We start from the raw sequence: 13,754 nt of genomic DNA, 5'->3' as shown, positions 1-13,754 counted from the left end.
TTTACAGCATGCCGATATATATATATTTTTTAATCCAATATAATGTTTCAGTCACTTCCCTTGTGATAATTTTTTTGGTTTAAGATAATTTAAGAAAATTGCAAGCAACACATAATGATGCTTTTGCATCTGTCAGTGAAAAGACTAACAGTGAAAACTGTCTAATCATTGATGGTTTTGATATATCATCAAACAAGTATACAACACTGTGTAAAATCATCTGCAAATGCCGGCAATTCCCTGTGGTAGATTATTGGGAGAATTTAAAATATTTAAAAAATTTACTCAATTAAATTAACAGCGTGTAAGACCTCAATGGAGTGCAGGTTGCAGCCTATTACCCACTCTACAGACAGTACAATGTGTTTCAATTTACCTCTGCAGTGGCAGACGACAACTCTAAACAGACAATGATGGAGTAGGTGAGGTTGGACTCTAAGATTGATGCGTAAAACCAGAATCAGGAATGACTGGGAGATTTTTCAGAAAACGCAAGTAGTACATCCACATGTGTGCCTGCTTGTGATGTTGAGATCATGGGAGATGACGGTCCCTAGGAATTTGAATTATTTAGCTCACAGCTGAGGAGTCCCTGTTCGACAAAAGTTATATTGTTAGTTTTCATAAGTTGTAAGTTGCTGGAATATTGTTTTCTATTACTAGCACAGTTTGGTAACTTTTCTTATTTGGCATATAGAAACTAAAGGCCAAAAGTGAATGGGTCAAAATGAATTCCTGCTAGAACCAGTCTCTTAAATGTACATATCCTCAACCGCTTGACCTGAAGTTTTCAGTTTTCACAAAGTAAACACCCCATATGTCGAAAAAGTATTACAACAATTGAACTGCCTTGGTTTTAGCCTGTAATGTGCAAATATCCCTTGAACACTCATGCAGGCACGCAGTTTTTGGACCATTTCTGAAGAAACAGGAGTGAGCGATAAAAGCTAGAGTATTACACTTTGGTGTTGCAACCAGAAAATCTAAGAACTGGCTTGGACAATTGGCTTTTCAGAAAAAGAGGTGTAGAGGAGAATGCATAACCTCTGATTAGGTAAAAACGCATTACAAGGGGTTTTGACCAAAACTAATTACAACGATTTCTAGAATAAGTCACCTTCTTTGTCTGATTGCTTCGCGGACCCTTCGATAAAATCTATTTTCATGGTTTCAATTGCATCCCTTAGTTAAGAAAGCCCCTCTCCAAGTAATGGCAGCCCTTGTCTCCCCATTGACGGATGTCTAATTTAGCAATCAGGGAGGTGGGATGTGGGGGTGTGAGGTATTGCGCCAAGGCAGCAAATATGAAAAATTGATACTTCAGCAGACAGGACAAAATGAGAGATGAAATTAAGTTGCCACAAGTGTGAGCGCGCGCGTGTGTGGTGTGTTTGTGTGTGCATGTGACAGAGTATCCTTCTGTCTAACACCGTTCACGCTCTACATAACCTTGACAGGTTTTTTCCTCGCTATCCTTGAGTGGAGGGACAAAGGAGTTATAGATCTATATTTGGAGGCACACACACACACACAACACAACATTCAGTTTGTTTGATATACTATACACGTTGAAGTCTCACTGGAAAATTGCTGTGGGTCATAGCACAATGTTTGGGATTGGTTGAAGTTCGGAGCTAAACTAAAATCTGCCTGCCCTCACATCTTTACCAATTCAGATTAATCGCGCAAATCCGTTTGATTTGAGGTACACAAAACGCACCCCACCGTCATGAGCTGTCCAGTCTTTACCAATGTAGCATCTTTCTGACAGGGTTGTTAGCGATACGTTCATATGACAATTTCCAACAAGTACAGCAAGAATACTGTGAGACTGCTGTGATCACAAGGTGACCACAGAACATATAAACTTACTGAATTAGAATGTGCGACTGTTTTTTGGTTATCAGTCATGTGCTCCCAAATGGCACTGCATTTTAAGACACATCCTTGCCAAACAACTGGATCATTACCCGGGGGTCCTTCAGAGGGTGGGGCAAATTGGCCCCAGGACCATGCAGGGAAGATAGGTAACATGTTGGACAGGGTTACCTTGTCTCGTCATCTTCTATTAACTCTATGTGGCGGTTTGGGCGCGTGTAAGCTCAATTGTGGTTGTTTGTCAGGGATTGCAGTCACCTCCAAGCGCTCCGCTACATGTTGTAAATTATAAACCGCTTGGTTTATGTCCTGAATGTTAGTTGATAACCGAGGTGTATGAGACCATATACCATAGAAACATGATTATATTACTTTTTACCTCCTTAATGGCATTGGTAACTGTTTTATATTGCACCTCGCAGGTTTGTGGTATAATGCCAATACAAAACGGCTAACCACTGTCTCCAGGCACTCCCCAATTCATTCTGCTTTAGAACTGCTCTAGTTAGCACTGTTGGCAGCATGGCCAACAGTGCTAACTAAAGCAGTTAGCACTGTTTGCCGTGCTGTATTGCCCATATACCAAACCCGCTATGCCTTATTTGAATTCTGAACAATCAGCCTACATTTTGTTTGAAGTGCAATACATTAACATTGCTGCTGTATTGTATAACATACTGTGTGCTGGAAAACCTTGATAGAGCGATAGAGTATGGGTAGGTAAGGCATTGTGGTGCTGCAGACCACTCCATACTTCACACTTGAAACAGCTTTGATGATTATGACTTTGCTTTTCTAATTAACAGTAATATACACACACAAATTGTCAATAATAACCAGAGATGTCTTACAAAGTATGTATTTCAGAATTCATCAGCATCGTCGCAGTTTGTACAGATTAAAAACGTTTGTAGATTAATTTGGCTTGAAGAATAATTATCCACTACCTACAGTATGTTTCATTTATGTAAATGTGTTCATGCATGGGTACTATTTTCAAACACCCTCTGTTTGGAATACAAATTGGCAAAGCAGACTAATATATTCCTATGTGTGAGGAAATGGTTTCCAAAGACAATGTACAGATAAGCAGTAAATGTTCAGATTTCATGAATTTCTCTACCTTTTCCTTAAAACTTCTATTTCTAGAAACCAAAATGATAAAAAAAAATGTTTTAATACTGACTGGTGTGCAAGTCAAAGTTTTGTGAACTCAACGCATCCTGATGAAAAGATGGACATAGAGCAGAGATGTTGTCATCATACGCTCACTGGAGGTCAGGATCAAACACGTCAGTATTTAAATATAGAAAATTGCTGATGGGCAGTGCTGGTGGGCAGTGCTGGTGGGCAGTGCTGATGGGCAGTGCTGGTGGGCAGTGCTGATGGGCAGTGCTGGTGGGCAGTGCTGATGGGCAGTGTTGGTGGACAGTGCTGGTGGGCAGTGCTGATGGACAGTGCTGATGGGTAATGCTGATGGGCAGTGCTGATGGGCAGTGCTGGTGGGCAGTTCTGATGGGCAGTGCTGGTGGGCAGTGCTGATGGGCAGTGTTGGTGCGCAGTGCTGGTGGGCAGTGCTGATGGACAGTGCTGATGGGCAATGCTGATGGGCAGTGCTGGTGGCCAGTGCTGGTGAGCAGTGCTGGTGGCCAGTGCTGGTGAGCAGTGCTAATGGACAGTGTTGGTGGGCAGTGATGGTGGGCAGTGCTGATGGACAGTGTTGGTGGGCAGTGCTGGCAGGCAATGCTGGCGGGCAGTGCTGATGGGCTGTGCTGGTGTACAGTGCTGGTGGACAGTGCTGGTGGACATTCTTCATGTGGTATTGCACCCATTTGTCCCACAACAAACTTCACACATTATTTTAGTCTTGATCATATGCACTCTAAATTGATTAAAAACTGACAAATGGCAATTGATTATCAGGTTCAGTGTCAGTTGGTTATACATGTTTCTGTTATTTGTATTTGGTACCTGAATAACTGAGCACATGAAAATGGAAGAACTGGACTTCTTAGTCATATGGAAGTGCGTTCAGAATACATACAACAAGCATTAGCTATTCTGTGTTCATAATATCCTATAAATCATGGTCCTTGTTATAATCATATGTTATTAGCTGGTCCATTATCATTCATTAGCAAATGCATAATTTATGACGCATAAGCTGAGTGTAAGCCTATACGATATCACTTACACATGGATAATATATTTATTTTGACCTTGAATGATTGCAAATTTACAATATAAGCATGCCCCTTCTATAAGAAATAAAAGCTAATCTAGCATGAATACCTCAAGGATATCAGAGGAATGAATCTGCTTTGAAATACAGTGAGCCATTTGTCTTACACGGCTGCATAAAACAGTCTTGTGTAGGCCTGGGTAACATTGAGATTTCCTCTGAAATACGCATACGAATATGATTGGCAAATACAACATATCTAAATGCTTGTAAAAGCAGAAATAGGGAAAGGAAAGAATAAGATAACATTTACCCTGACATTTAGCACTGTGCTTGGCAGAGTCATTGAATTGAATAATAAGAGGACATGACCTATTTAGCTGATCAATGCAACACACTGATGGCAAAATGTGCCTCTGAATATTTCACATGAGATGTCTGCCCGGATTTGAAATGACAAGCGCAGACAAAGGGAAAACAGGGAAACCCTAGTGTACCCCCAAACGTAACATCATCTGTTCACCAAAAGTCAACAAATCACTCACCGTGATAACAAATAAAATGGAATTTGGAAAGTACAACGCAAAAAGGTATTTCCAACCTGTAGTCCCAAGTCTGAACCTTTTCAAGTGGAAGTCAGACTTTTCTCGTGGAATAGTGTTGAGGCCTCTGCTCTGCTCACTCTTGGGAGGCCCGTTTGTTATTTTGGCCTGTGGACACGTCAAGTTCTACCTCAACAAGGAGGAGGAGAAAGAGAGGCTTTTCAAACAGCATACATTAAATGCCTTCTTTTTACTCTCTTCCCCTTCTGTATTTGCCTCTCCTTTGGGTCTGTCTCATGGCCTGGGGCATTGGCACTAACAAGAGTCCCTGCTATGGTATACAGGTCACACCAGATTTACCTCACTGTCAGTTAAGCTCCCCTCCAAGGAGAGGCTATCAACACATTGGTCACAGTGTAAGAGAAGGCCGAGTGTTCAGATAACCAGCTTCACAACAGAAAACCTGTGTCTTCCCTTATTTCACGGCAAAATACTTGTGGAAACCTTTGGTAAATAGAGGATAAATATATTTGTTTCAGGAGGATTCAAATATATATTCCAAATAGACACAAATTGGTCAGATATGTATTTCCAGACAACAAATGGTTTACTGTAGCGTATACCTGTATATATCCTTCCAGGTATCTCTACATCTATACATTGTTTTTACACTGCTGAAAATAGAAGTTCAGGTCCCTTTGAATGCATCATGCGCACCATAGCCAGCCAACGCTTAGTGAGGAATTTAGGAGGAGTGTTGCTTGGGAGTGCATGGAAATTCTCAAGGGAAGTCATATTAACAGAGGGTGAGCTCCTAGAAGACGAGCACAGTGAATCCATGAAAATAACCACCAGAACCAGGGAGATGCTGTAGCTATGGTACCGGAGTACAGGTAAAACATGGATCATTGATACCTTGTAATAGTTCTTAGCAGATTCAATGGATGGGGTTTGGGGGGGGGGTGGTACATGGCATTTGTTTCACAAATGTCACAATCATAGCACTGATATTATAATTTTATGCTTGTCATTACAATGATCTCCAAGTGCCTTCGCTGAGGTTTACAAATACATTTCAGGGATCCTTTTGGATCCTTTGAATATGATGTGCGAACAATACTAATATAAGACTCTGGATGTTGATTAGATTTGTTTTAGAAATGCTAAAATGCTATAATTTTGAAACAATGCCAGGGAAACTAAGCATGGCTTCTAGTCATACTTTGTCCATAGACTACTTACAGGGTAAGGACACCAATGTACCATTTTGTAATCCCTTTAAGCTATGATAAGGCATTATGACTATGACGATTGTATCACAGGTATTGCTACATGGTGGTTTAAACTCAACTTGTTTTGACCAAATGCAACATGTTAACTTTTCTTTGCTTCTGCTACTACAATATCCCAAGTCAAAACAGACATAGAAATGTGTAGCCTATAAATAATGACCTAGTCCTTATTTCTGCTTTTCAGAGATATCAAACAGAAACATAAGCTACATTTCAATTTTAGGGATTTAGTAAACAATCTTATCCAGAAGGAGTTAGAGCAGAGAGTAGATACAGTATGTTCTCATATCTTTCCATACTGGTACACTGTGGGAATCTAACCCACAACCCTGGTATTACAAGCACTATGCTTTACAAATGGAGCCACACAGGACTTGATAAAACATTTTTATCTATGTGTAACAGGGTTGACATGTTATACTCTATATTGTTTTCCATCCCAAAACAGCAGAAAATTTAACAGTTTTACACTATGATTTGACAATATGTTTGTTTCTTTTGAGTGTCTTTTCAAGGATTATTTTAACTCCAGTTTGAAAGGACTAACCCATTGATTCACTCATCCTACTAAATGAATAATTATAACAAACAACTGTAAAATAGCATAACTGGGGCTTACAAACATGGATACATATTGGGATAAAGTGGGGTCAAATCATCACATAAGTTGGACAAAAATTATGTTTAACCCTTTTAAGAAACCTTTATTCATGTCAAAAATCAAATTTGTGGATTTTTCTATATTAAAGGGCATTTTATATAAAGTAACAGGCTTATAAAATGTACCCTATTAGAAGAATGACAGATCTACTGTGTGGACACTGGTCATATTGCAACACTCTAATAAGATGTGATGATAGTGAGTTAATGATGTACCCTGGTGTTTTTTTTTTTAACTTAAGCCTGATGATATAGTGTTAGTTTAAGTGTTACAGCCTTGTGTGTTATCAAGTTTTCACCAGAGGGCAAATGTTGCAGAACACAGTTAGTGTACGCAAGGACGTAATTGCAATGCTGCTGTTATCCCAAACCTTCTACTGGATAATTAGCAGTTAGTTACTGTTTAATTACTCCCATGTAAGCATAGAGTGTCTACTCTGCACTTTCACCTCATTTTACGTTTGTGTCTGAAATTGTTCCCTATTCCCTACGCGGTCCACTTTGTTTGACCAAGGCTAATAAAACTTGGCCATGAGTGATATACACTGTGATACATAGTGAAAAGTAGTGCACTATAGTTAATAGGGATTCATTCAGGATGCAGCCAGGGTTTCATTCCAGCTCCATCCAGTAGTCAACAGATCTGTAACACCTAGAGAGGTGACTGCGGACAGAGGAATAACCTTTCTAGCTAATGTCACGGGGCCAGAGCCAGAACACACTGCTAGATTAATCCTGGGCAACCCGGCCCTGTGAACAGGACATCCTTAAGTGTAGCCACCTGCTGTGTGATCGGCTGGCAGGAAGCCCTTCTGGGTTACCTCATCAGAAAAACACACCAGGGTTTACTGCCTTTTGCCTTTCTGTTAGACGTCCAAAAAAATCCATTCTCATGTGCTATGTTTCCGTTTGAAGACTACATGGAATATCTCGAAAGTTTCTCCCCAATGTCATTTGTAGCTCGTACTGTAACTCATATTGCGGAATGTTAAATGTTGATCTGCCTCAGCTCCAAATCTCTCCTCGACCAACCTCTGGCCTATATTGAGTACTTACTCTCCGAAATAAAAATCAGTATGTCACAACTTCCTTAAGTTTAACAGTGATCAAAAGGAACTTGGCACCAAATCCTTCCGCACCCAAGCTGATAACCACACCTCCACTACTGACAACATCCCTGTCTCTCCATCCCCATACAGCACGCAACCTTAGCATCATACCAGTCTACCCCCTCACCAGTGACCACCAAGTTTTGTCACATCCTCGTTCTTTCACCTCTGCAACATTGCTTTGAGTTTGGTCCGCCTGAAACTCTCATTCAGTCATTCATTTCCTCACATTTCGATTACTACAACTCACTCCTCGCCAGTATCAACTCAAGCACCCAACATCAGCTCCACTGGTTTAACACTCACTCTCTTGAACCACAGCAGGCTGGCTAGTCATTTGTTTTTTTAAACCTCCATTGTTTTCCCTTTGAGATGGATTTGCAACACATTGTTTAGCTCAATCAATTAAAACGACTATCTTATCAATTAGCCAATTAGCCAGTTAGCCAGTTGGCCAGTTAGCCAGTTGGCCAGTTTCAAGTTTCCAATCCAGTGGTTTTGATGACATGGAGCATGACGTACATGACAGTACCCCAGTTTCCAGGGACCGTTTATGGCTCTGAAAATCCTGTCACCGATTTTTAGCTTTTTAGCTAACATATCTTTTTGGGTGTTTTGGGTGTTTAAAGCATTCTGAATACACCTGACCTTTGATTTTAGGTTATTTAAATGTTACAATCAATGGTAAATCAGTGAAGTCCTCAGATATGAAACATTTACTTTACAAAATAGATTAAAAAATTTTTTTTTTACTTTGTAACAATTCAACCCCTGGTTACAACAGGGTTTTTTCTCTCCATGTGTCTAGATAATTAGAAGAGCAGACCTCTCTAAGAAGCATATCTGCATATCAGCAAAAAACACTAAAAAATGCATGCACTTACTCTGGATAACAGTATTTGCTAAATTAGTTAAATATAAATGTACAGTAATTGAATTTGTCAAGGTTATCTCATAGCTTTTGTGATAATAATACTGTTCTTTGGGTAGCATGCATTATACATTTAAGTGAATAAAATAGTGTAGAATTACAAATTACCCAGTACAAACAATGGAGAGGTTGGTTTTTCCTTTCTCTTTGGATGGTACAGAAATGTCACAAAAAGTGCTGGGATTTGCAGCATATTAGTTTGAACGTCAGCAGTTTGATTGTAATTAAATACCAGAAATGTACTGAGGTGTCCCAGTTTTATTCAAGTTTTGCAGCCGGTGAATAATCAGTGCACAGTTGAGTTGAAGGACATAATTAATTATATGGAAACATGAATAAAAAATATATATGTGTCATCTATCTGTGTTATGAGAGTATTTTTCTGTTGCCTCGTCTGAATAATTTATTTCCCAAATGTGCTGTTCTTCTCCAAATAATGATACAAATATAACCCTATCATTTCTGTAGAGTGTTTAACCTTTCAAAAAATATTTAAGTACATTCTTTGATTGACTATTTCTTATAGCAAGTAAAAATGATCCTCAATGCAACAGTTTGACAAGTTAAAATATGTTCATATTTGAAGAACATCTCTCCCAAAGTTATCTTTTGAATTCCATTTTACTGTACCTCTGACACTGTAATTATTCTGTTTTGTAAGTGATCAATTTCACACCATTAGTTTCTCATCATAGGGGCTATTTATAGCAATTCACTCTGCTTATTACAATTCATACTGTCTTTCCAAACAAACATTGGACTCAGATGAGAGCTTCAACTTTTGCTGAATGAACCTACAAGCTGTATAAACAAGAGAACAGTGCCCCCTATGTGCAGGCTTGACTTTCTACCTTAGGCCTACGTTGAATGATTTCAGTGAGTGACATTTCTGTCTGCAATTAATCAATCCTATACATACTATTACATTTCATTTGAATTTATTCAATAACAAATCAGTCACTTTTATTGAGACAAATGTTGTCATTTTATGCATGCCTTGAAATGTCTTAAAGGCCCAGTGCAGCCAAATACAAATACGTATGAGGTCTAAATAATTTGTGTAAACGTTAATAATGGGCTTTTTTGTATAACAGCAGTTTACAAAAAAGCTGCCTGAAATATCTGTCTGTTCAGGAGGGAAGGACTTAATGGAGGCTTGAAACCAAAAGTCAATAACCAGTTGTGATACTCTATTTTAAAGTAAACATTATTTTTGGTGCAAACAGGTAGACTCACAAATAGATCTATGCATTTCCAGGGATCTTTTTGAAAATAATTTTTTTCATTATAATAATAATTATTATTATTTGCTTAGGGATTTTTCAGGGATTTTGCAAGCACTAGAGGGCTATCACATGGCTCCAAATATCTATATATATTTATACTGAGCTGCACGGTGCTGGGCTGTGAGCACAGGTCCCACTAGAGGACGTCAGGCCCTCATGCCACCCTCATGGAGTCTGTTTATAACAGTTTGGTCCAAAACATGCACACAAGTTGCCTGCTGGAGGTCATTTTGTAGGGCTCTGGCAGTGCTCCTCTTCTTTCTCCTCATACAAAGGAGCAGATACTAGTCCTGCTGCTGGTTTGATGACCTTCTACGGCCCTGTCCAGCTCGTCCGTCTCCTGGTATCTCCTCCATGCTCTTGAGACAGTACGGGAAGACACAGCAAACCTTCTTGTGATGGCACATATGGATGTGCCATCATGGAGGAGCTGGACTCCCTGTGCAACCTGAATGGGCTGCAGGTACCACCTCATGCTACCAGTAGTGACAAGGACACTAAAAAAATTCCAAATTAGGGAAGAATCAGTCAGGAAGGATTTGAAGAGAGCAATTGTCTGTGGCCACCACCTGCAAAACCATTCCCTTTTTGGGGGTTGTCTTGCTGTTGCTTCTCCAGTGCACCTGATGTCACTTTCATTTGCGCCAAAACAGGTGACATTGATTCACAATTGCTTATCATTCCTAACTGGACAGATTGATATCCCTGAAGTTTAATTGACTTGGTGTTATACTGTACGTGTTCCTTAAAAATTTTTGAGCAGTGTATATATGTATATGTATGTATGTGTGTGTGTGAGGGTGTGTGTGTGTGTGTGTGTGTGTGTGTGCATGTGTGGTGTGATCAGAATTGTAGACTTTAAAAGTTAGCCTCCAGAACAGGATTGAGATTAATAAAATGATCCAAATGATCGACCAACAGCAGAATAAAATGTTTCTAGTAACAAATCAGAACCTGGTACCACAGAGTAGACAGATCAGCAGGAATAGGCCATGGATGCCCCCAGGCATTTTCACCAGTTCTAAAAGCTTCCACTGTCAAAACGGATCGCCGGGGAGCACACAACACAAAAGTTAAATGAAGGTTAAATGGAAGCACTTCAAAGTGGGAGATCCTCCACAGGAAAAATAACTGAAAAGGTTAATGTGTGTCTTGTTGAGACAGCTGAACAGCTTGTAGCTTGTGGGTATGGCAAGTCTGTTGGTCCAGTTTGGGTCAACAACCTCAGGCTATGACAGTACAGGTGCAATTTACCCAGTAACAATATTAAATAGCAGACCAGGGTTTTATGCGGATGCCTGGCGGAAGCCAGCAGTTTTTATCCAAATCCCTCTTGTTGATACTGAATCTACATCAATGCCTCAACACCTGTGATGGTAACTCAGCTTTTGGCATTAAGTGTTAGTCACACAGCCTGCTGCTTGCAATATTGAACTGTCACTGTCTTAATATCAGTGTATTTTCTTTTTATTATTAATGAGCAGATGGATCCTTTTAATGCACTTGCTATTTATCTCAAGTTACTAGCAGAACCATTCCACCAAGTACATGCAAAAAAAGAAGGGAATATGACACTGAAGTAAATTGAACATTTGCTGGTAAATCAAGTGTTTTGCTTGGGAGTAGAGACTCATTTGTCTGTCATTACATTTGTGGAGTGGAGTCATTGTCAATGTCTGCTCACATATGAAAGATACGAAAGTTCAAAAGAGGTTAATACAGCTGACAAGTTTCTGTACTTACAAAACAAGCCGGAACTGTTATTACTAATATTAATTACATTTGTGAAGGGGCATTATATCCTGCCAAAGGTGGGCTACTGGTAGCCTAACTGTTATAATCGAGCAAGTTAGAGAAATATGTTTTGTCGAACTCTCCTTGAGTAAGATACTTTGCCCTAATTGAGCCAGGGTTACGGTCAACAATGTCTAACAGGAAGATACGGATTAAAAACGGATTTAAAACATATAACTATTTTAAATGTACCCACTAATATAAGCTTCCCATCTGACCTTTAGTGCCTCAACGTTTCATCACAACATTGCCTAGAAAATAGGTTCTGCATCTACTTGGAAATACAATGCGACAATCCTTTGCAACTACATGAGGACAAAATGAAGCCGCAGGAGGAAAGTGTAGAACAGAGTATCTGCAGCTTACTAGGGAATAGAGTTTGACACAGTTTTGAAGGTCAATTCCTTCTGCATTCAAACCCCATACAATTCTCTCGGGGTCCCCTGCCCTGCTAATACGCCTATCACAGGAAACTAGAGGCTCATTGTTCTCTCTTCTCCTGTTGACCCTTACCGCCCCATTAAAATCTAGCCTGGAACCCAGCCTGAGGGTCTTTAGCCATCATTGGCATGCATGTCTTGCTAAACAGCATTGCATACCAACGAGAGGGTTTGTGCCGAGTTGGATGAGACTGGGGCTTGAATCCTCAAGTGTCAGGGTATGTTATTATTTTACATATTCAAATTATTTCTAGTCAAAGGGACACCCGTGTTCATCCAACTTTGAACACTTGTGCATGTGTACAGTTTTGCCTCATGCTGTTACAGTGTGAACCTAAATGGATGAGAAGTTTAGTATTCCACACCAATGTTCTTATATTGCTATTTACTTGTGGATCTAGTTGATTTTGTGGGGTCTACCTTGAAATACCTGTTTAATATTCATTCCTGCTCTGAAATTAACATTTCAATTAAAATCAGGTACTGGATTATTGACACAATTGAACAGTAATTAAACTTCACATTTTTATCTTGTGATTTAACAACACTACGATTTATGTACTGGGAGATGTTTGCTCTTTGAAATTAGATTGCTGCAATTGCAGTTTTATATTTTGGGTACACAAATCCATATAATTAGCATATTTCCCTCTGAAGCAGTACATTAAACTTTCCTATCAATTACTTTGTTGGTCAGTTAAGGTATATGCCATTAGAGATTATTCAGATTCCTTCACTTTCTCCACATTTTATTGGGTTAGGGAGTTAATTTGTAATACATTACAATCTACACACAATACCCCATAATGACAAGTTTTTTAGAATTATCTCACATACATAATTTTACTTAGATGCATCCTGGGTCCTTTGATCATCCTTGAGATGATCTTTGTTGGAAGGCACAAATTCAAGAAATTTTACATGATTTAGTAAGGCAGTCTTACACTTTGCATTGATTTTAAATGCAATATCAAAGCCATGAAGTCCAAGGAATTTTGCCTAGGCCTATAATTGTGCAATGGTATATATCTGGGGAAGGTTATAACAAAATTACTAAAGCATTTTATGTTCCCAAGAGCCAAGCTAAGTAACAGGAAGGGTCTTGGTCAGGGAGTTGGTTGCTTAAGAGTTTTACTGCAGAGATGGGAAAACCTGTCAGAAGAAAAAGCATGTCTGCAACACTCCATCAATCAGACCTTTATAGTGGAGTGGCTAGACATGAGGAGAAATCATATTAAAGACCAAAATCTAACTATTAGACCTGAATGCCAAGCTCATACCATACCTACATTGAAGCTTGGTGGTGGTAGTGTCATGTTAAGCTTCTCAGCTTCAAACACTTGGAGACTGGTTAAGATTTAAGAAAAGAAGAATATTACAAATCTGGATCAAGAAAACCGGAGGTCTGGATCAAGAAAACCGAAAAATCAAGAAAGCCAAACTCCAGACATGAACCCAAATTGAATATCTGTGGGAATACCTGAAGATCACAGTTCACAGAGGATCCATACCCAATCTGACAGAGCTTGAGAAAATATGGAAGTAAGAATGAGACATGCATCCCAAATCCAGATGTGCAAAACTGGTACAGGTATGCCAAAGACTCAAAGCTGTGATTGCTGCCAAAGTTGAATAAAAGT

Source organism: Esox lucius, chromosome 23, assembly GCF_011004845.1.
Source record: "Esox lucius isolate fEsoLuc1 chromosome 23, fEsoLuc1.pri, whole genome shotgun sequence".
In the NCBI taxonomy this organism is placed as follows: domain Eukaryota; kingdom Metazoa; phylum Chordata; class Actinopteri; order Esociformes; family Esocidae; genus Esox; species Esox lucius.
The sequence above is the reverse complement of the archived record's forward strand: the minus strand, read 5'-3'. Positions refer to the sequence as shown.